Here is a 25282-nt window from a genome sequence, read left to right as displayed (position 1 = left end):
TTTCCCCACTGGATCTGACTTGCTACACACAGCCCTCCCTGTCATCCATGAGAGTCCAAAAGCACAACCACAACCACAACTGTGTAATCTGCTATCCACTGATGTGCCAAGCCTCAACCCCCTGTTGAAAATCACAACTGGTGTTCAAAGAAGAAAGTTGAGTTTGATTCAGAAACGTCAAAGATACCAAGTTTTCAAGGATAGAATTCTTTGTGCCAGCGTCCACTTACTTCTTCACTTGTTCATCTTCTTCTCAGTTATGGTAGAAGTATCTGTACCAATGGGAGGAGAGAAGGAAGTTAACTCTATGCTTCTCCTTTTCTGAACTAACAGGACACACATAGGACTCGCTAAGTCCCACATGGTAATGTAAACATGACACACAAAATTGCAGATATGTATATACAACTTCATGGTAATTCTGTGAAGATGCTTATGTGCATCTGTCCAAATAAATGCACAATGGCTCATGCCTCTAATCCTACTAATCCGGAGGGTGAGATCTGAGAATCACAGTTTGAAGCCAGTCTAGTTTGTAAAAATCTAAATATACTTATCTTCAATTAAACAGTCAAAGGCCAGAATTGGACCTGGGGCTCAATTGGTAGTGTGTTAGAAATGGGACAGCACTCAAGCCCCCAATTAAAGTAAAAGTTGCCTCCTTTCTTCTGTCTATATTCCTTCAAAGGCCTCAAAGATAGTGATTTCCTAGGTGAGCGTTGACGTTGGGTGCCACTTGCTCCTTCCTTAAATCCTAGTCTCTCAGCAAGCAAATTACTAAGGCTCCACTAGCTTATGAGGCACATGAAATATTCTGGCAGCCCAGTCCTAAGGAATTAGCCAAAGACTGCACTTCTTTGTCTCAAGCCAAGCTCCTTTGACTAGACCCCAGTGAAACTGTCTCAGAGATGTACCTAGTATTCCAATATTCTGCCAGGGGGTATCATCAGCCCTGGGTTTGAAGGAGGAACACTAACTTCTTTTGTTTGTCATGGGGCTTGAACTCTGGGCTTGGGTGCTATCCCTCAGCCTTTCAGCTCAAGGGGAGCACTCTACCACTTGAGCCACAGCACCACTTCTGGTTTTCTAGTGTCTTATTGGAGAGGAGTATCATGGACTTTCCTGCCAGGGCTGGCTTTGAACCGTGAACCTCAGATCTTTGTCTCCTGAGTATCTAGGATTACAGGTGTGAGTTACTGGTGCCTGGCTTAGGAACACTAACTTTTTTGTTTGTCAGGGCTTGAACTCTGGGCCTGGGCCCTGTCCCTCAGCTCTTCAGCTCAATGCCAGCACTCTACCACTTGAGCCACAGCACCACTTCTGGCTTGTTTTCTGCTTATGTCGTGGTCAGGAATCGAACCCAGGGCCTCATGCATACAAGGCAAGCTCTCTACCACTAAGCCACCTTCCCAGCCCAGGAACACTCACTTTCAGAATATCCAGCAACTGCTCCATTGTCCTACACTCTGTGAAGTGGTGGAGGAAGTTTCCCACATAGAAGGGATCAGCTTTCTGGTAGGCAGGGACAAGGTCCATTACCAGAATTTCCAGAAAGCCTGAGTCCAGGCTCCATACATAATAAGGCACATTCAGGGTTTGGATGGACTCATTGTCACACTGAGGTGGTAAAAAAGAATGGATCTATGAAACATGGAAATGAGAGTACACTTCAAACTGAGTAATTGTAGTAGAGTGGATTGAAAAGTGCACAGCAAATATTTTCTGTCTACACATATAAAAGCACATAAGAAGAAGTTTCTAGTGTGGGCTAGGATGAGATTAAATAGGTTTACTGTCATAGTTATACCTGGCCTGAATTTCCTTGTGATTTCCTTGGTTTCTTCTTATAAAAAGTCCTGAGACATTGGATTCGTGGTTGGGCACTGATCGAATGTCTGCAGCATCGAGTGAGGCACTCACACCTCTCATGCTTGAGACCTGAGTCTCTTGACTTTGAAAACAGTACAGGAACATCTTTCTTGTTCCTGAGCCACAGGCCAAGTGAGCTGGCTTGAGCTAACTGTAGGTTACAGTTGCGTGGCTCTCAGAGATCTATATTCTATTCCATTGTGAGTGAGGTAGTGTCATCTCTCAGAGCCCAATGATCTAAGCTGCTTGCTCACATAAGACCATCCCCAAGACAAACTGGAGGCTGAAATCTCCCCTCCCACATCAATTTATACACATGTGGACATTGTCAAATCCCAATAGCCTCAGCTAGGCCTAGATACAGGCATGTCTCAACCTCAAATAGCCCTTCCTAGGTCAGATCCAGGCCTTATTTGTCACTATTCCTCTCATCCTGCACAAATCATTTTGCCTCTCAGGGCCCCCTCGGCCTGCCATGTGCTTCTTGCATCAATTTTTGACATCTACTTCCTAAGACATTATTAGGTTTTTGTTTCCTAATCTTACTTGCCTTTGAAACCCCAGTGTGCTTTCATCTGGAAAAAAGGCAAGTTCTTAGCGGTGGGAAAATCAAACAAGTATTGGAAAACACATGTATTGTTACACATATAGACAGACATTTTTACAGGTGTACATTCTTGTAAGATAAAAGAGTATTTTTGAATCTTTTGTCATATTTTATGACAGAGGGGAAGGGGAGAAGGGAAGAGGTGCATTGTTTTCTCATAATTCAATGATTTTTTTTAAATAGTATAGTTGAAGGAATGTAAGATTTAAAGATAAAAACCCTGCTCCTTTCTTTTTATAAGCTAGTCGTTTATAAAGTATTCCTCACTAAAGTCTTGTCGTCTGTGTCCCATGAACTATCCTCCTCCATCAAAATAATCAAGGAAAATCCTTCACAAGTAAGTAGACAGTTGTCCGATCTCTGGATAAGTATTTAAGGTACAACTTTGCCTGGTAATTTGTGCGTGTACAAGTGTGTGGGAGTATGTGTGTATGAATGTGTGTCTGTGCATATTTGTGTCTTAGGGCTTGAACTCGGGGGCTATATGACAATCCCACGCTTCTTTCCCTTGACCTTATTGCTCTACCAATTATACTACAGTTCAGCTGCAAGCTTTTTTTTAGTGAACTAGAGAGGAGAGACTCATAATATTTCCTGCTCAGGCTGTCTGAACTAAATATCAGTTATCAACCTCCTGATTAGCTAGAGTTATAATTATCAGCCTCCAGTACCTGGTGATAAAGCATTGTTAATGGAGGCAGTGGAGTTGCAAGTTTCAGTCCGGCTTCAAGACACTATATCATAAAACAGCAACAGCAAAATCCTATATCAAAATACAATAATAAGATGTAATTACAATACAATATAGTGATATAGTCTGCTAGCATAACTTTCAGGAAACCTTGGTTTTAATGATTTAGCAACACAAAACCAAACAAAATGTGCTAATTTTAGGAGACTCAACGATTTTTTAAATTCCATCTTAATAATTTCAAAACATAAGAAACAAGAAAAAATTCATACTTATGAGAATGTAAAAAGATTAAAAGATGGCAGATAATGAAATGGAAAATTCTATTCTGCAGGAAAATTATTGTCATGGTGAATATATGGTGGTATTTTTATGGTGAATATATGATAATGTTCTTCAAAGCAGCAATAGATAAATATATATTTACTACACATAGTCTAACTTGTCTATATCTATCAACATTTAATCTTCTAGTGCACATTATTAATGTATTCATGTTTATGGTATATTCGAAAAAGTGACTAGCAGAGTGAGGAAGTTACCAAAATATATTAGCTGCAATGTTTTAGGAGATCAACTTGCTAATTATATTGACTATTCTATATATTAAACATGTAATGTGTTACCATTTTATCTCTAAGTATGTACAAACACTACTTCAAAGTGAAACGGAATACAACAAGGTTTTGAAGGCATATGCCTGTAAAGCTAGCCTTTTGGGACATCATTTCAAGACCAGTGAAATTTTACCTGCAATGATCCCCACCCCTGGCTGTGCATGATGGAATACTTCTATCACCCTGGTCCATGGGGAGGTGAAAGCAGGAGGATTTCAATTATATGCCAAACAAGGCAAGAACTACCACATGGCTCCCTCTCAACCAAAGAAGGCTAAACACTGGCTAGAACCTATATCCCCCACCAAGGTAAAAATAAAAATAAGAGCATTGTAGTATAAGAAACAAACGATATTAAATAATGCCAATGCAAAGCATCATGAACAACGCACACTCGGTGTTTGTTTCTCATACCTTTATTCTTAACTATAGCTTGGATTATATATGTGAGCCAGAGACACTAAGCAGTTCATCATTATAAAATGACTATTTGAGTGTCTGCTTTGACTCCAAGGTCTTTGATCCATTTGGAGTTGATTGTGGTGCAGGGTAATATATAAGGATCTAGCTTTATTTTTCTACAAGTAGTAACCCAATTTTGCCAGCACCATTGTAAAGCTACCTTATCGAAGTTTAAATGGCTATATGTCTGTAGGTTCATTTCGGGGATTTCAGTTCTATTCCATTGGTCCTGAGGTCTGTTCTTTTGCCACTACCAAGCTGTTTGGATTACTGTGGCTTTGTAGTAGAGTTTGAAATTTGGTATTGATATTCCTCCAGCACTGTTCTTTCTGTTAAGGATAATTTTTGCTATTTGAGGTCTTTTATGATCCATATGAATTTTTGGATTACTTCATCTATTTCCTTGAAGAATGACGTTGGAATATTGATTGGTACCACATTGAAGTTATAGTCTTGGGAAGTATTGCCATTTTCATGATGTTGATCCTTCCAATTCAGGAGAATGGGAGGTTTTCCATTTTTACATTGTTTTGATTTCCATTAACAGGTTTTTAAAGTTTTCACCATAGAGGTCCTTTACTTCTTTGGTTAAGTTAGTTCCCAGGTATTTTTTGTGGTGCTATTACGAACGGAGTTGCTATCCTAATTTCAGCCACGCTTTTCTCATTGTTGGAATACAGAAAAGCCATTGACTTTTGAGGGTTAATTTTATACCTTGCTGCTTTGCCAAAGGTTTGAATCACCGTGAGTAGTTTAGGAGTGGAGTCCGTGAATAAGAGACTACCTAGGTCTCCTTGGCACACGCCGAAACTTTCTTAAGACACCCAGAAACACAACGAATCAAAGAAAGGTTAGACAAATAGGATTGCATGAAATTGCAGAGCTTCTGCATGGCAAAGGACATAGCTAGCAAGATCAATAGATCAACCACATATTAGGAGAAGATCTTCACTAACCACACAACGGACAAGGGCCTCATATCTAAAATATGCCTGGAACTCAAAAAATTAAATCCCCCAACAACAAACCCTCAAGGAAACAACTGCCCAATAAATAAGTGGGCTAAAGACTTAAAGACATACTTCTCTGAAGAGGAAAGGAGGATGGCCAATAAACACATGAAGAAATGCTCAACCTCCCTGGCCATGAAAGAAATGCAAATCAAAACAACATTGAGGTACCACCTCACCCCAGATAGAATGGCTATAATCAAGAACTCTAATAACAACAGATAACAACAGGGGATATGGACAGAAGGGAATCCTACTGAATTGTTGGTGGGTCTGTAAACTTGTTCAACCACTTTGGAAAATATTATGGAGGTTCATCAAAAGACACCACATAGAGCTCCCCTATGACCCAGCAATCCCAGTTTTGGGAATTTACCCAAATGATCACAAGACCATACCAAAGCTACCAGAACAACTATGTTTATTACAACATTATTTACCATAGCTAAGATGTGGAACCAACCCAGATGCCCCTTAGTAGTTGAATGAATCAAGAAAATGTGGTCTATATACACAATGGAATTCTATGCCTCTATCATAAAGAATGACATTGCACCATTTGTTAGGAAATGGAAAGACTTGGAAAAAATTATATTAAGTGAAGTAATCCAGGCCCAAAAAACATAAGTGAAAGAAGCATAAGTCCCTTGTTTTCCCTTATTTGCAATAATTAGTATATTTTTGAGACATGCAGAAAAGGTCAGATAAGTTGATTTTGGATGAGATATACCCCTAGAGAAAGATTCAAATACTTTTTTTCTTTCTTGCGATTATTTCAAAGATATTCATAAGATGATTTCTTTGTTGTTTTGTATGTCCTTTCCCCACAGTATATCCACTGCTTTCACTGTATTTGATGTTGGTATAATTTGTGGAGGGGAAGGAAAAAACACATTTTTAAAAAAGGATACAGGTGGACCCATTGCAGCAATGAAATATACAAGCCAATATTTTGAAAATCGAACTTTACAACTTTGGCCAAGAGGGGTGAGAAGTGGGGGTGGGGTGGGGAGGTGTGTGGTGGAGATAAAAAGGTATGGGATGGAGAAACAAAGGACAGGGCAACAATGCTTGATAAGAAATTTATTCAATAACTTGTCCATTTAATTGTAACTTCTCTGTATGTTATTTTCACAATAAAAAAAAGTCTATGTGAAACCAGGTGCCAGTGGCTCATGCATGTAATCCCGGCTACTCATGAGGCTGAGACCTGAGGATAGCGTTCAAAGCCAGCCCAGGAAGAAAAGTTCCCATAAGACACTTATCTACAATTAACAACTCAAAAGCTTGAAGTGGCTCCATGGCTCAATTGACCCAGTGTTAACTAACTTTGGCACAGAGTCTCAGAGTCAGTGCCCAGGCTCGGAATTCAAGCGCCACAACTGACAAAAAAATAAACATATAAATGTCTGAATTTCTTGTGAATTAAAATGACAGCTCTGGTATACAATTCTACAGTCTACTACAGATTTCATTATATTTACGTTTAGAAAAAGTAGCAGCACTTGAATAAAGGACACTTTTTCATAAACTAGGGCAGATTGGTCTCTAATTAGAGGAAATTGCTGGGCTCATACATAATACTTTTGGTTGGTTTTTGTTTTGTTTTTAGGACAGGATGAGAAATCTTATTTCTACCAATGGCTATTTGGATATGTATGACATCATTCACAGGCCATGCAGAATTAATAGTAAAGACAGGACACAGTAAACTTGCAGTAAACTTATTTGTCTTTATGTGATATTCCGAATGATTTGTTTAGCTTATATTTCCCTATGGCCTATAGTTTCCTATTCGTGCCTTCCTCAAATACAAGCATTTTCCACCAATTCAGATTTGAGCCAGGCAATATGTAGTATTAGTGCCAAGAGGTGAGGAAAATTGTAACACAACCAGGAAAGCATGAAACCAACTCTATATTAGCTGGACACTGGGGACTCAGGCCTAATCCTAGCTACTCAGGAGGCTGATGATCACTGTTCAAATCCAACTGGAGTGAGAAAATCTGTGAGACTCTTCTCTCCAATTAACAACCAACAACCATAAATGGAGCTGGGGCTCCAGAGGCAGAGTAGCCTTGCTTACAAAAAGTCAGAGGCGAGGGCTGGGAAGATGGCTCAGTGGTAGAGTGCTTGCCATGCATGCATGATGCCCTGGGTTCGAGTCCTCAGCATGTCATAAGCAAAAAGAAAAAAAAACATAAGTGGTGCTGTGGCTCAAGTGTTAGAGCACTAGCTTTGAGCTGAAGAGCGAGGGACAGTGCCCAGGCCCAGAGTTCAGGCCCCATTAACGGACCCCCCCAAAAAAAATCAGAGGCAGCACCCAATCTTGAGTTCAAGCAGAAGGTCAGGCACAAAAACAAAAACATTCAACACACACAAAAAAACAGAAACTGGAGAAAGCTCAGGAAAGGATGGCCTTGTCTACAAGACAAATGTACACATTACATGAATTGTGAAATGGTAACCTCACTGTACAATTAGTAATAATTACATTTTTAAAAAATCTGAGAAATCCTGTAGCCATTAGCCCTTATGATGTGCATCTACTTTCTAGGATTTCAAAGTACCATCATCTGAGCTGGCAACACACAGGTTGTAGCCCGGGGTGATTAGAAAATATGAAACCAGAGATCCTTTCATATTGTCACGACAACTCTTATTATTTTAAGCAAAAAAAAAAAAAAAAAAAACAGAGGAAAGTAAACAAAATAGATGTTATGGTGAATTAAGCTGTTATTAAGGATTCCTGGCAGAATTATAATCTTAAATGATGAGTTAATGCATGTGTTTTCTAGATACTGAACTCACATGTGTCACTAAAATATCCATGGATTCATAACTAGAAATTCTGAAGTGTAAAGCATACTAATTAGTTGAATTTCATTAGGTAACCAATGCCGAGAACACAACATGGTATTAAGCCAGGTAAAGTTGTTTATTTACTGAACTGCTGCCCATGCCATACATGGTGGAAAGGGATGTACAAAAAATAGGGCGACCCAACCTCGGGCCTGGATGTATCTAGGCAAAGGATCGGATGAGGTGTGGCAAGGTAGGGGGAAAGACTAGCAATACTGCATCTGGATGTGACTTCAGGGCCTGGGATTCACCTCCAGTCAGATGGAAAGTGTGATCAGAGGCTGACCAGGTCGTGACTTAGTGGGAGGAGGAGGTGGCTGCCTCCAGGTGTGCCAGATACCTAGATAACACATAAAGGGTGGAAACTTAGCGAAGAAGTGAAAAGGCATCTGCATAGGGTCTGCATGGCCTGGGGCAGACCTAATATTAAATACACGTAGTACTGCCATGTGACTCCAGACTCTAAAAAATTCATTCTCAAACATTTTCTTTCTCTCTTTCTTTTTCTTTCTTTTTTTCTTTTTTCTTCCTTCCTTCCTTCCTTCCCTCCTTCCTTCTCTCTCTTTCTCTCTTTCTCTCTCTCTCTCTCTCTCTCTCTCTCTCTCTCTCTCTCTCTCTCTCTCTCTCTCTCTCTCTCTCTCTCTCTCTCTCTCTCTCTCCTTTCTTTCACTCACCCTCTCTCTCTCTCCTACTTCAGTATTCTCAACTCTCAAATATTGAACACTTGCTGAGTTGAACTCACAGGCTGAGAAGAGCAGCTCAATTAGTGAATGTGAACTTTAATTTAATGTTCCTTTATACCTCTACCACAGATCACTGGAATCAAATCATGAACACTCAGCAGCATGGAATATTAAGGCATTTAGGGGAGTAAGTAAAGCAATCAAGCTTACTGCATTCTGTGAAGTCCAACCTAGGAAAGTGTGGCAGACTCCTCCCTCCTCTTGAGCAATCTCAGCCCAGTTTCTGCATCAGGAGAGTTGACTGGCTCGATGTGAGCCAGTTACCTAAGTGGCACAGGTACTTGACAGAGACTTAGTCTCTGGTTGTGCTGAAATTAATGGCATGCTTCAAAATGATCCACTAATTTGTTGAGATTGGGACTTCCTAATTTTTTGGTTAGCCTATGATCAAATGGTGATCTATTTATTTCTTATTTCTAACCACGATCAGACCACTCAAAGTCTTTATCACACATGGAAGACATGAAGTTGATTTTCCCAAATGACATACAAGTTGACAGACAGCAAAAGTAAGTCCTTAATTTTGGTCGAGATGTGTTTTTAATGTGAAACAAAATTACTTAGCAAAATATCTGACTACTGTGATTATACTTGCAAACTCACCCTACATTTTTATATCAAATCACCTATATTAATCAATGATTAACTCAAATTACCTGTAATCATTTATTTCTGTCATATCTTTTAGAAGTAGGCAGAACTCACACCATAAAATAAAGTGGTAGAATTTGAGAGGATCACAGTTCTGAATCAGTCAAGGAAGGAAAAGAAACACTCATATCAACATACTAGGTAGGGATATTGGAATGCAATCATAATCCCTGCTTTCTGGGATGGGTGCAAAAATTGCTACTATAGGAGTAAAGTAACTTAAATGAGAAAGGATTGATGGAGTGGCTCCAGTGGTGGAGTACCTGTCTGGCAAACAGAACATCAAAACTCAAATCAACTTCCTAATGATAAAATAAGAAAAGGAAAGAAAAAACAACAATACTGACCATGTGTTCAATGTAAAGATTTACACTAAATTATCATAGTAATAAATGCCATCATTTATTTCTAGGGCTAAACATATTTTCTGTTAAGCCTAAATGAAAAAATAGCACACTATATATAAATCTTTGGTAAAACACAGGTCTAGCTTACAATGATGAACACTTAAGTTTGCATGTCCAGTGGTGTTGCAGGGTTGTTAAGGTTTATGGAAGTCCATCCTTTTGATGAACTTGACATGATGAAATTACCTAACCATACATAACCAGACAGTTTACTGGACAGATACTGCTGATACACACACACACACACACACACACACACACACACACACACACACACACATACACACACACACTTGTATGTATTTATATATTAACATGTAAATAAAAATAAAAAATTTGTAATGAATAAATTAATTGAACAGATACCTTTCTTAAAGAATTATTTTATCTGAACCAATTCATGTCTTCAAGTCTCTAATGCTATATCACATTTACATAGTTGCTGATCGCTTTCAGCTTTTTTAGGATATTGTTTTTTCTTTGTTTTTCAGATGAAAAAAGCCTGCCAATAAACATACTTGTATGACATTCCTTTCTTTAGAAAATGAAAAGCACGTTGTGTTATGTGGCTCTATATGAATCATCAAAATATATTTTTTATAATTTCAAGTACATATTGTCTTAGACTTAAATCTCATTCATTCTCTTCCAATAGTATCTATGGGAAGGAGAAAATGAAGGATCATACTGTTACTTTGGGAGCTTTGGTTATTAATCACTGAAATAAATATTATGAAAATGAAAAAATTATTAAAAGAGATGACTTGAAAGTTATCTTTCTACACACTCATGCTACTCCCTCAACTATATCATAGAACTTAAAATAAGTACCATTTTAGCTGTGTGCCATTGGCTCATTCTTGTAATCCTAGCTACTCAGGCGCTGAGGTTTGAGGATGGTAGTTCAAAGCTATCCCTGGCAGGAAATCTGTGACACTCTTACTTCCAATTAACCACCAGAAAACTGGAAGTGGCACTGAGCCCAGGGACAATGCCCAGACCCAGACTTCAAGCTCTATGACCAAGAAAAATAAAAAAAAGGAAAAAAGAAGGAAAAAGTAACATTTTTACAATTAATGTGCACATATAACATATACACAAAAATTTTCTAGAAATAAAACTATAACAGTCTTTGGACTGGCAAAGAAAAAGAGATTAAAGTGAAATTGCCTTTAATCATTCATTTAGACAATCTATACTGAGGGCAGGCTACTGGAACTCACATCACTAATTGAAGAGCTATAACTTGAGAGCATCACAGTTCAGAACCAGTGTGCAAGGAAAGTAATAAGAGTCACATATCATCCCAAATCCTGGCATGTTGGAATGGATTTGTAATCCCAGCTACTTGACAGACAGAAATGAGGAACTTAGCCTCTGTTTGGCCCTAGCAAAATTGATAACCTATGAGCAAAGTAACTAAATCAAAAAAGAATGTTCTAATGGTAGAATACTTGTTCAGCAAACAAAATATCAAAATTCATACTCATTTCCTAAAAGAGGAAAGAAAAATGAAGAAAGAAAGAAAGGAATAAATAAAAGAAAGAAGGAGGAAGAAAGAAAGGGAAAAAGAAGTATAAACAAAAACCTCAACATGCGTTAGATGTTAATAATGACTTTAAGTAATTTTAGCTATAAATGTCATCATTTAATCCTGGACAGAGACATTTTGAATCAAGCCTGAATAAGCCATAGCATGCCCCATACAAAGCTTTGGTAAAATACTGGTCTGGCTTACACTGTTGGACCAATAGGAATGTAAGTCTAGTGGGTGGGTTCTTCATAATAAATGTGTTATGATCTCAAAATGCGTCTTTATTTCTGGCATTTTACCTGAGTAATCTCACTTAAGTCTTTTCCAAAGGGCACTTTATTGGAAGGAGGAAAATCATTGATTCTGGTAGACAATTTCTGTTACTAAAAACTCCAGTATATAGTAAGGGAAGCAACTTCAAAATTATTCATTAGAGAGATGAGTTGAAAGTCATCTTTATACACACTAACTGTTTCCTCAACAAAGCCAGAGGATTTAAAATAACTAATATTTTTAAGTTAATGGGCACAAATGTGCATGATATTTCCAGAAATAAAATGATCACTCATGAAACCTTACTAATACTTCAACGGATGTTTTCCAATTAGAGGAATCATCTTGATACATTTTCACACAATGTGTATCTGCTTGGTAACAGAACCTACAACTAGTCTAAGGCATCTAATAAAATTTATGAGGTGGTGTGGGGTTTCTGTCTGGTTCAAAGGAAGAGTTGGTATTGGCACAGTCCCTGCGGTGGAGCAGGACGGGGTTTTGAGGATGAAGGCCAGTCTGTGTAGGACTTTGAGAGAGTAGGGAGGGACAGGAAGGACTAGACTTGTGGAATAGGTGGGACTTTAGGATGGAGGCTGGCAGGTAGATGGGTTTTCAGTGTAAGAAGACTGGGTCACTGGGGAAGAGGCTGTTTGGGGAAGAGCTTTGAGAAGGAAGAACAAGGCTACAAAGAGGGAGGTTACTTAGAGGAGGGGTTCTGGTGGAGCACTGTGAGCTCTAGTAGGATATGTAGGGTGGGGTTTCCCATAAGGCAAGGAATGGAATGGAGGCAAGAGGCTGACAGAAGGTGGGGTTTCTGGTGCAGGAATATGGATCTATGAGGGAGAGGCTTTTCAGTGTCTGGCTTTAAGAGGACAGGGCAGTGCTAGGAAGAAGTGGGCTAGTAAGAGGCATGGTTTCTGGTGGAGAATGGCAGGTCTTTGGGAAGTGTGTTAGGGAGGAGGTGGGGTTTCTGGCGGAGCAGAATGTATTCACAATGTATAGAGAAGCTTTTCAGTACCAGGGCTTTGTTAAAGCAGGGATAGGATCCAATGGACTAGATTGGTTAAGACGGTTTTCTGGTGTAGCCAGACACCACTTCGAAAAGAGGAGTAAGGTTGGGTGGGGATTTCAGTGTTACAAGGCAGGACAAGGACTTTGGACAGGGTTTCCAGTAGTGCAAGGCAACTTTCAAAAAGAGACTACGGAGGGACAGGGATTTACAGTTGAGCATGGTGAGGCTTCCAGAAGGGGGCCAACTGGTGCAGTGGTTTCCAGTTAAGCAATGTGGGTGTCGAGAGATGGGATAGTGTGGTGGGAGATATTTAATGGGGGTTTTGTAGAGCAGGTCAGGGCTTACAGCCATGGGGCTAATTGGAGGAGGGGCTTTGAGAAGGAGTGGAAAGTCTACAAAGGTGTAGGATAATTATGGGCAGGGTATCTGTTGGAGTAGGGTGTGGATCTGAGGGAGCATCCAATAGGGTTGGATTTATCTGGGGAGCAATCCAAGGCATTGAGAGAGTAGGAATGGGAGGTGGAGAGACTTGTTGTGAAGCAGAGCTGGCTTTCCAAGCAGGAGATGGGCTATGTGAGAAGCTTCTGGCCAACCAAGGCTGGGCTTCAAGGGCAGTTATACGGAGGTGGAGGGTTTTTGTGTAGCATGATTGGCATTGTGGAAAGAGGTAGGGTTGGGGCTGTGTTTGACAAGTTAGGCCACTTAGAAGCAGACAGAGAGGGGCAGAGTTTCTGATGAAACCAGAAGGGACTGGAGGGAGAAGTCTGGTTGTGGGGTGGGGTATGAAAGAGAAGGGAGAAGCTTGGAGGTACTATGATATGGGATCAATGGGTTGATGAGGAAATAGTGTAGTTAGGGGCTGGGAATCTGGTGGATGAAGTGAGGATTCAAGGGAGAAGCCCGATGTAGGCTGGGTTCTTGTTGGAGCAAGGAGAGATTCCCCATTTGTTAGGAAATGGAAAGGCTTGGAAAAATTTATATTAAGTGAAGTAAGCCAGGCCCAAAGAAACATAGCTCCCATGGTTTCCCTTATTTGCAATATCTAGTATAGGTGTCAGTCAAGCCGAAAAGGTCAGATAATGTGATGTTAGGAAAACAAACCCTTAAATATGTATTTTAATGTTTTTGTTTCTTTCATGCATGGGTTTCTAACGCATTTATAAGATTATTTCTTTGTTGCTTTGTATGTCCCTCCCCCACAGTGTAACCCCCGCTTTCACTATATTTGATGTCAGTATAACATGTGGAGGAGATGGGGACAAACAAGTCGTTTAAGGATTCAGGTGGACCTGTTGCAACATTGAGAAGTACAAAATGTCATGTCAAAACCAGCTTTACAATGTCGTTGTGTGGGGGGGAGGGGGGTATGATTGGTTGGGGGGGAGGGAGGAGGCTGGGAAGGGAGGTGAAGGGCAAACAAAGGAGGAGGCTGCAATGCTTGGTAAGAAATGTATGCATTATCCTGCCCATGTAATTGTAACCCCTCTGTACAGTATGTTCTCAAATAAAATAAAATAAAATAACAAAAAAAAGTTGTTGAAGTAAAAAAATATTTTTTAAATGTCTCACAGTAATAATGGACACTCTATTGTCTTAAAATTGTGAATGAATGAAACTTTTACTCTGACCATTTTAGAAATACTAAAACTATGTAAGTAGTAATAATGTTTTAACTTTTTATAATATTGGAAGGTATACAAAAATTAATTAGGAAAATATAAACTGTACACAGATTGTTCATTCTGCAGCATCAACTTTAATCTAAAAGAATTTGAAACAATAAAATTGCCATATAGTGAGATTGTAGCATGGTTTTTTTTCCAGTCATCAAAATGGTGACTTAAACGATGTGTATTTATCTTTTGATGCATCGCTGTTAAAACATATCTAAGAAGGAAAACACTTCTATAGAGACCCTGAAGAGACTCAGAAGGATCTGTGAAATGATGTTGGAATAAAATTAATGACTAATTACAGTAGGAATTGATTTTCTGTAGGCCCAAAAATAATTTCCAGAAGAAAAGGCTGCATTGAAAAATAAACAAAACAACGAAAAGGAAGCAGGCAGGCAGACCTTGAAGTAAACATTATCCAATGAGCAATACCTATTGAGGCATGATTGCAATCTTCTTTTATTTAAGTTACAATTACTGACCTATGTTCTTCCCTAATGCCAAATAATAAAGCCATGAAAACGCAATAATCCTTTTCAAGGCCTTATACTTTACAAAAAAATTCGATGAATGTATTGCTAGAAAGTATAGATAAATGTCTGAGATGAAGAGTGAAGAACATATCCCCAATTTCTGGCTTCTCAAGATGAGAGGGGTACAAGCCAAAGCACAAGGGGAATGGACAGAAGTACATTAGTGCATACCTGTAGTTCCCAAGATGAAATAATTAATATAACAGGGGAGAAAATCAACATGACCATCACAGGATTTAACACTGGAGAGTAGAGAGAAGAACAGTGAAAAGGAATGGAAAATTACAAAGGATGCCCTTGCATATTTGGCAGAAGAGTGCGTGGCATTGAGGTCTAAACTATGTGGAGTGTTATAGGAAACTACCTGTGCTCATATGGTGCCACAAGCAGTGAAGAACTTACGATTTACAAGACATTGAATAATCATAAAAGTCTTGCTTCAGTAGTACAGAGTTAAACCTTGATAAATTCTGTTTGGAAACACCTAACAGACTATAAAACCAAGACCAGAAGATTCAAATTGTATATAAGTAACTTGACTGTTCACAAAAATAGAGTTCAAAAAATCAAATCATATAGTGTGGATGCAAAAGCATAACATTATTAAGGTAACCGTTAAACCACACACATTTTATGGGAGTAGTCCTTATTATAAAAGATTTATTTTCCTTACACATTTTGGATGTACAAAACCAACAAAAAACAAAAGCAAAACAAAGAAAAGACAATTGGCAATAGAGCTGGATGCCAGTGCTTCCTTCCTATTCCTAGATAGTCACGAGCCTGAGATTGGAATATCATGGTTCACAGATGTCTGGGGTAGCAATCCATGAGACATTTCTGTTCAATTATTCAATCAACGACAGAGTTAAACCTTGGTTCAATACTACAGACTCAGTCAATCATGAGTGAAAAAAAACAAGCAAGAGTATGAGGCTCTGAGTCAAGTTTCATTAGTGTACATGTGTGTGCGTGTGTGTGTGTGTGCACACACACAAATGGAATGAGAGAGGAAGAGGGAGAGAAAACAGGGAATATTAAGAGTTTAAGGACTATCCTAACCATATATTAATAAAAATGAGGGAAACCATGGAACCTATGTTTCTTTGAGTCTGGCTTCCTTCACATAATATGATTGGCTTCTAAGTCTTTCCATTTTATTATGAAAGGGTCTGTGTCATTATTTCTGATAGATGCATAAAATTACATTGTTTCTATATACCACATTTTCCTGATCCATTCATCTGTTGAGGGGCATCTTGATTGGTTCCAATAATGCTCCCAAAAACATAGTTGTAGATTTAATGGGTTTTAGCTTGAGATCATTTCGACAAATGCCCAGGAGTTGGATTACTGGCTCCAGAGCTAAGTATATTTGACCTTACAAAATGAAGCTAATTAAAATGAACTCCAAAACATGGTAAAAACTGTCTTTTTTCAGATGTCAACCTTGATGTCCGTAGAGTATCTAGATTTTATTTTATTTCATTTGTCTTTTACCATTGGTTTATCCCTGGCAATCTCTGTCTTGATTCTGGTTCCTTCCATCTTGTATATACATTTATCTGATTTGGAGAAGGAAAGGGAAAAAATATAATGATGAAAGAAGTAAAAAGAGTAACTCATTACAACAATGATATTCACAAGATACTATATAATGGAAATGCCCTTTACAACTTTGGAGTGGGTGGGAGGTATAGGTGGTGGGAAGTGATAGGAGAACAACAATGGAGTGGGTAACAATATTCAATAAGGAATGCAACTTGCTCATGTAACTGTAACTACCCTGTATAGTATTTTTGAAATAAAATAAAATTTTAATATTGAGCCTATCCTAGACAAAATATCGTTTTCAAAATAATACATCTGTCACAGACCTTGTGAGTGACTCTAAAGTCAAGCTATTAGACTTGGAAAAGGATAGATTGGGAAGCCATCTCAAACAGCAATCGAAAGGCTGAGAGCTGTGCTCTGTAAAGGCCAAGCAGTCAAGGGAAGACAGGGGTATGATTTATTACCTCAAGAGTATTTAAGTTCGAGCTTTTGGACACTAAAAGATTAAGACTTCGGAGACACAATGGATGTCTGTGTTATGGTTAGAATGACTATTGTTCCCTTCTGCTCCCTAACAATGAGGGATTCAATTGTCACTATGTCTACAAACAATACTTCATGTTAATAGTTGTAACCACAAGCTATATTGATGTCTTTGCGGACATACCTGCAGCCACTGACCACCACCCCCGGTAGTAGAATGAATATAAAGTATGTCAAGCAGGATTTAAGGATCCAGAAGTTGGCAATGACGCTTTGGGTCCTCTAGTGTCTTCTTTCCTATCACTTCCTGTGATTTCTTAGTTCTTTGTTCAGGTATCCCATCATCTTGGTTGTCCCATAGTTGCAGTTAGTGACAGTACTGATATTCTGAACACCTCAAAACAAACTATGACAAACACTTCCTCAAAGAACATTGACAAATGTATAGGAGCACATGGAAAGATACCAAACATCAGCAGTCACCCTATGATCCTCTAGCAAGAAAGTACAATTCAGGAGTATCTTTACTTCTGATAATATGAGATAGATAATTGTCCCTAGGTATTTGGTATTGCATACATTTTCAAAAACACATATACATTGTGAAATAATGTCATTCATTTCATAGATCACAGACCATGTGACTGGAGTGATTACCCTAACATCTTATCTCAGTTTCCTGATTCAGAATTAGATGAGTGTGAATTGCCTAATTATGAGCATTTCTCCAAGAAACTCAAGAACACAAAATGAAGTGTCAGGGTCAGGCAGTTACATACCTGTAAGGATTTTACATATATTAGAGTAATATACGCCTACACTGATCAGCATTCATGGCACATTGGTGTGTTAAAATGGTATTCAGATCAGAAATATGCTAAAGCTTAAAGTAGGATGATGGGCTATACATTTTCAACGCAAGAGTGATGATCACCCTCTGCAATTATTCTCAGTGGAGAATCCTTCCTGTACATTTTACTGACTTAGCATCTATTCTGGGCTTTACCATTATCAGGCAGGGTCACACTGTACTGAGCTACAATACTGCAGCAACCTTAGCTGCCTTTGAATTTTATCTCCAATATTGATACCAAGGTCAACTCTGCAACTCTAATCACATAGTTAGTGAACACCTGGACTTTTCATGTGTGGCTAAATATTCAGCTATCACTGCTCATTGCCAGTGTTAAAGATCTCACTCCTTTAGATTTATTTTGTATCTTCTTGTATTTCCAACACTGCTTTAGATGTTGGAGTTTGAAATAGAGCTTTTAGTTTGCATTTGATTTATGGAGGTGCTAGTGGTGCCAGTTGAACTGCATATATTATAATGTAAGTAATTTGATGTTTTGACATATAAATTTAATTTTGGCAATTGAGGAGGGGAATATACATGACTCACGCAAGTTTTTTATGTGTATTCGTATTGCTATATTGTGAACTTCCTAAAAGCCATCCATGGGAGCACATGTCCCTAATCCCATCACTTCTGTCACTGAGATAAGGCTTGAAAGATCCAGACCACTTGGCGCTTCATAGTGAGAACCTTTCTACAAAGAAGAGGGAGAGAACAGCGAAAAGAGAAAATGAATCTTCCAACTGTTTCCTTACATTTTCTTTACACTTACCCATTGAGACCACCATAATAGTATTGTTTATGACTTCTTTCCTACACTTTTACTGTTCTTTGCTTTTTTATTTATGGATCTCTAAAAATCATATAAGAAACACATAAAAAATGTATATAAATCATATAAGAAATCATAAAAAATAGTTTGTTAGGGATATATAATCCAAAAAGAATAATTTTAGGAAAGTAGTAAGCACATAAAATGTAATGCATTGTCATTGTTGAAAACTTCAGCAGTTGTATTTTTTACTCTCATAACAAAGTTTGTAAACTAAGTTACAATAGTATTCCAAATGGAAAACAGAACTAGAAACATGAAGGGTAGCACTAAAGAATGCTACTGCTACCACTAATAGAGTAAGAATGAAATTTAGGCAAAATTCCTTCAGAGTAAAAGCCACAGGACAGCCCCAACATTACTTTCATTGTTCATATGAAGAAAAGAACTTTTTTGGTAGAAAAGACAAATTTTCACAGATATTAATATCAATTGGGTATATATTTCTTAAGGCCTTCAGGAAGGATGCTGTGACCATGTTGGTGGAAACTGACTTCTTTGAGACCTACTTCACAATGTGCAGACACCATTCCAAGCACTGCACTTGCATTAGGGTAATTTTAGTGCTCATGTCTGTTGTTCAAGTTAGGAAATGAATTAAGTATTTTATTAAAAACAGAAGTAGGCAAGAAGGCCAAACAAATTTCCCAAGTACCTAAGACTGATCAGTTGTCGACCTATAATTCAAATCCAGGTTTCCACCAGGCATATCTGAGGCTATTTTCTGTAACATTCATTACCTTTAAAGAGTTATGGAGTGGATGAACTCACATTATCTTCCTAATTATGGTTATAAGGGCAATAACAATGCTACAGAACATAAGCATTTTTAAATAAAAAGGGTGTGGATAATGAGAGTGTAAGTGATCTTTATACCAAATAAAGATCGGTTTAATTTCTACAAAAATACCTGAATAAACATCACTCACCGTTCACTGTTTATTATTCCTGGAGTAATTCCTTAAGGAGAACAAATTCCCTTTTTCTGATGAACACAGGCTTTTATCATTAAGTACCTTGAATACACAGGGAATAGTTTTTATGGATATATAATACAAAAGAAATAATTTTTGACTAGTTACTTTCTTGTTGTACTAAAGAAAATCTATTCCCTATTCTAAAACTTATATCAATTTAATGGATATTAGTTTTATCAGTATAAATTAGGTGTGCATAATATATGTAATGTATTCTATTACATAACATATAAATGATATATTTATAATACATGTATCATTATTGATATTCTATAAATAATATTCTATAAATATTATAAATAATATATGTATAAAACTGGTTTTAGTATTATACTGTGAAGGATACAAGGAATGACAACTTTATTTAACTAAATATATTTGTATGTTTTAGTCACATAATTTATTTTTGTGCCAGTACTGATACTTGAACTGTGGTCTGGGTCTTGTCCCTGAGCCATTTCACTTAGACTGGCTTCATATAGCTATCTTCATATCTCAGCCCCTAAGTAGCTGGGATTACAGATATGAATCATGTTATATATATTTTTTATTGTGAAAATACTGTACAGAGGGGTTACAATTGCATGGGCAAGATAGTGAGTAGATTTGTTATCAAGCATTGTAGCCTCCTCCTTTGTTTACCCTTCCCATCCCTTCCCATCCTCCCTCCCCCCACACCCAATCCTCCCCCCCCAAGTTGTAAAGTTCGTTTTTGACATGACAACTTGTACTTCTCATTGTTGCAACAGGTCCTCATGTTATATTTTTTGAATTCCATCCTTGGCATGTTCCTACATAATTATTTCTGAATGTTCAATTATGTTATGATATTCCATTTCTAAACCAATTCTGAATAAATAACTATTTATTGGGTAAAACGCTATGTTGCAATCGAACTTGTAAGGACCATACTTTACTATCAATTTTCAAAGACATTTCTAATTTAATTCCTGGAGAGATGAGCAGAGAAATTAAATTATGTATGCATAATATACATAAACTACTATATTACATAAAATATAAATGATATATTTATAATATATGCATAATTAGGGATATTCTATAATTACTATAAATATTATATTATAAAACTGGTTTTAATATTATACTGTTAAGGATACAAGGAATGTCAACAACCCTATCTTAACTGTCTCATTTTCAACAGTATATAAACTATGCTATGAACATATAACTCAAGAAAGCACACACCTCTGTAATCACGTATTCACCTTCAAATATTCTCCTCAACATTATGAGGACAAGAAGTGGCACTGTGGTTCAAGTGGTAGAAGGCTCCCCTTGAACTGAAGAACTCAGTGATATGTTAACACCCAGGTCCTGAAATTAAACCCCAGGACCCACAAAAATACAATTTGAAGAATTAAAGCATTAGGGCTGGGTAGGAGACTCAGTGGTAGAGTGCTTGTCTTGCATTCATGAAATCCTGGGTTCAATTCCTCAGCACCACATAAGAAGAAAAAGTGGAAATGGCTTTGTGGCTCAAGCGGTAGAGCACTAGCCTTGAGATGAAAAGCTCATCAAGGACAGTGCCCAGACCCAGAGTTCAGGCCCTCCTACCACCACCACCAACAACTACAAATTAAAGCATCAAACAACCTGAAGTTGTTATCCAGAATAATGAGGGCAGCATTATCCGTTTACATGACTTAGTGACTTTAAGCCTAGTTTACCAGGGGAGGTAGTGGACAATTGTGTGTTTACCAAAACCTGCAAAATTCTTTTGTACTTTCCCAAGGAGGGAGAAAGGAGGGAATGTGAGGAGGAGGGGAGGTGTTTGGTGACCTTGCCTTTTGGTGCAGTGATTGTTTTCTAGAATAAATTCAGAGAAATTCTGCTTGCAATCCTAGTTGCATGGGGAATGAAGAAGCCATGCCCTGGAAGTGTTTTTATCCTGTCCTTGGCCTGGTTCCAACCACCACTGTATAATCCAAGTACCACTTCAGGACCAAGAAGCTGTGAAGACTACTGATCCACTGGACAGGTAGACCTAACCACAGCCAGAAAAGGCAAAAAATGCAATGCCCAGGGCAGCACTGGAAATCTACACCAGGGAAAGATTTTTTTTATATTTTTTATTGTAAAAATGCTATACAGAGGGTTTACAGTTACATGAGTAAGGTAATGATTACATTTCCTATTGAGCATTGTTACCTCCTCCTTTGTTTTTCCCCTACTACTTCCCTCCCCACCTCTCCAACTCCTTCCTCCTTGACTCCTGCCCGACATTATAAATTTATTTTCGACACAGTGTCCTGTATAACTCATCGTCACAATGCATCCCCATTTCAGCATTCTGCTATAACCTTTCCACTCCCCAAATTACAAAAATGTATATAAAAGATGCAGAACACTAAATCAAATACAGTGAAAACAGGAATTATACCATGGGGGTATGAACCTACAAAAGAATCCCATAGTGCATTATAAGTATATTAAAAACAAAAGGCAAGAAAAATAAAACCACTTGTGTCTCTGACTTGGGGTATATTTCGCTTAACATCATCTTATATGGTCATATGTACATAGCCTTTGATCTTTTGTGCTTGTTCTAGACATGTACTAGTCCTTGCAAACAAGGGAAAACATGGGACCTATGTTTTTTGGGCCTAGCCTTACTTCACTTAATATAATACTTACCAAGTCTTTCCATTTCCTAAAAAATGGGGCAATTTCATTCTTTCTAATGGAGGCATAGAATTCAATTGTGTGTGTGTGTGTGTGTGTGTGTGTGTGTGTGTGTGTGTGTGTGTGTGTGTGTGTGTGTGTGTGTGTGTGTGTGTGTGTGTTTGTGTGTGTATCACATTTTTTGGATCAACTCATGTACTGAGGAGCATCAAGGTTGGGTCCATATCATAGTTTTGGTGAATAATGCTGCAATAAACATGGTGGCGCTTGCAACTTTGGTATGATCTTGTTTGTGATCATTTGGGTAAATGCCTAAATGCCCAAAAGTGGGATTGCTGGGTCATTGGGGAGCTTTACCTGGAGTCTTTTCAAGAACTTCCATACTGGTTTACAAAGTGTTTAAACAAGTTTACACTCCCACCAACAGTGCAATAAGAGTCTTTTAGACACATCCCCTCCAACATCTGTTGCTATTATATTTCTTGATTATAGCCATTCTAACTAGAGTAAGGTGCAATCTCAATGTTGTCTTGATTTGCATTCTTTTGTAGCTAGAATAGTTGAGCATTTCTTCATGTGCCTAATGGTCATTTTTATTTCCTCTCCAGAGAATTCTCTAAGTCTTTAGCCCACTTAGTTATCAAGCGGTTGTTTCTTTGAGGATTTGCTGTTGGAGAATTTAAGTTTTTGAGTCCTAAGTATATTTTAGATGTGAGACCTTGTCCATTTTATGTCTCATGAAATCTTCTACCAGAATGTGGGCTTTCTATTGATCTTGCTAACTATGACCTTTGCTTTGCAGAAGCTCTGATGTTTCATGTAATCCCATTTGTCCAAATTTTCTTTGATTTCTGTTTTTTTACTATTATAATATGTTTATTGTATACAGACTCCATTAGCACTTGGAATTTATAATTCCATCGCATCTTGTAATAGCAAATTACTAGTTTCATAAAGAGATTAATTAAAAAATTAATTTCTTAACTTATCTTTCTTTACTCTTTGTTTCTGGCTCTCGATAAAGAAATTTTCTGCCTGTACTAAAAAGCTCTCGAGTTTATCCTATTCCTTCATGCAATGTTTTCATGGTGTCTTCTTTTATTTTGAGGTCTTTGATCCATTTGGAGTTGATTCTCATGCAGGGTGATATATACGGATCTAGCTTTAGTTTTCTACAGGTGTTTAACCAATTGTGCCAACATCATTTACTCAAAATGCTGTCTTTCTTCCATTCTATTTTTTTGCTCCCTTGTCAAACATTCGGTGGCTATAGGTCAGGGGACTCATTTCTGACTCTTCAGTCCTATTCCATTGGTCCTCAGGTCTGTTCTTGTGCCAGACCAAGCTGTTCTTATTACTATGGCTTTTTCGTAGAGTTTGAAATTTGGAACTGATATTGCTCCAGTGCTGTTCTTTCTGCTAAGGATTGACAAACCTAAAGCCATCATTATACTTAATGGTGAAAAGTTAAGGACATTTCTTATAAATTCAGGAATGAGATAAGGATGTCTGCTCTCTCCACTACTCTTCAACTTAGTATTAGAATGCTAGATGGGGCAACAAGACAAGATGGGATCCAAATAGAGAAAGATGAAGTAAAACTATCCATCTTTGCAGATGAGCTGGTCTTGTATTCAAAGAACACCATGTACTCCACTCCCAAGTTACTTGAGCTGATCACAAACTTTGGCAAACTAGCCGAGCATAAAATTCACCCTCAGAAATAAATGGCTTTCCTGTATTCCAATAACGATATGACTGTGGCTGAAATTGGGAAAGCAACCCCGTTTTAATATCCACACAAAAAATAAAATACCTAGGAATTAACTTAAGAGGTGAAGGACCTCTATGATGGAAATTTAAAAACCTGAAAAAGAAAATGAAAGCATAACTCAGGAAGTGGGCAACCTCCCACGCTCATGGATTGGGAGGATTAACATCATGAAAATGGCAATACTGCCAAAGGCTATATCCAAATTCAATGTGATACTTATCAATATCCCAATCTCACTCTTCAATGAAATAGAAGAAGCAATCCAAAAAGTCAGATGGAACAATAAAAGACACCGAATAGCAAAGAGGTCTTTGTGATAACCCTGCCTGTAGCTCACAAAACACTTAATTCTTAGGTCTGGACGATTGTTCCTAGATAGTGAATTACTTAAGTGTAATTTGAACGCATAAAACATGCATATAAAAATAGCATAGTTTCATCTCATGCGAAAACAACCTTTTTTCCATCTCAAATTTATTTCCTGAAAGGCATTTTTAGAGTGAATCTATTTTCATTTTTAGATGAAAGGCTTGTAGGAAACTATGTTCATAATCTGGCTCCTCCTCCCGCACCTCAACACCTAAAACACAAATTGCACAACGTATTTACAAGAAACAATAAAAAAAACCCTGGGAATGCTCAGATGCTGAACGTTTTTACAAAACCCAGAAGAAAACTCTGCTGACTGAGGGAGGGGCTCTCTGAATAAATTAACAAACAAACTCAAAAAAGCAGCCAGGAGTACAAGATGTGAGTGTCCCTGGTTGCTACTCCATGGACAAGGAGCATGGAAGGGCTTCCTGAGCCTACTGGAGAGAGCATGGAAGAAGTTTCCTTGCCAGCCTGAGTACAAAAGTTGGCATCACCCCTCCTGGGCCTGCCTTTCTTGTCTTCTCCCCACAGCAGAACAGAATAGTTCTGTGCTCCATGAAGGATAAATATTGTACAAGCTGATCCACAGACTGGCTTCTGTTTAATCTGTACTCTTTCCTAGGTGGGCAGCCCCTGCCCTGTAGTGTATGTGTGGTCCCAGGGGCTGATCCTCAGGGCCCAGGCCCACGGAGCAGGCATGTGCTAGATGTGAGTCAGTGACATTGTGTCATTCACGCAGCAGCTGCCGGGTTGCTGCCCTAGCTCAACAGCAGGTGCACCCTGATCTTCTCCCACAGTCCCAGGAGAGGTGCCCACAAGGGTCCGATATGGTCATGCTGCC

The 25282-nt window shown here is 38.2% G+C and overlaps 1 long non-coding RNA gene across 1 annotated transcript in view; it reads right to left on the bottom strand.

The window, feature by feature from the left end:
* LOC138841348 (uncharacterized) overlaps window positions 1-25282 on the bottom strand; it is an 83233-nt gene that overhangs the window by 749 nt on the left and 57202 nt on the right. Inside the window, exon 2 of the long non-coding RNA XR_011376400.1 lies at window positions 231-272. This is a non-coding gene — a long non-coding RNA (uncharacterized lncRNA). The remainder of the gene's footprint in view (window positions 1-230; window positions 273-25282) is intronic.

Source organism: Dipodomys merriami, unplaced genomic scaffold (assembly GCF_024711535.1).
Source record: "Dipodomys merriami isolate MVZ:Mamm:240054 unplaced genomic scaffold, mDipMer1.0.p SCAF_317, whole genome shotgun sequence".
NCBI classification, from domain to species: Eukaryota; Metazoa; Chordata; class Mammalia; order Rodentia; family Heteromyidae; genus Dipodomys; species Dipodomys merriami.
This window is presented reverse-complemented; position numbering and strand designations above follow the sequence as displayed.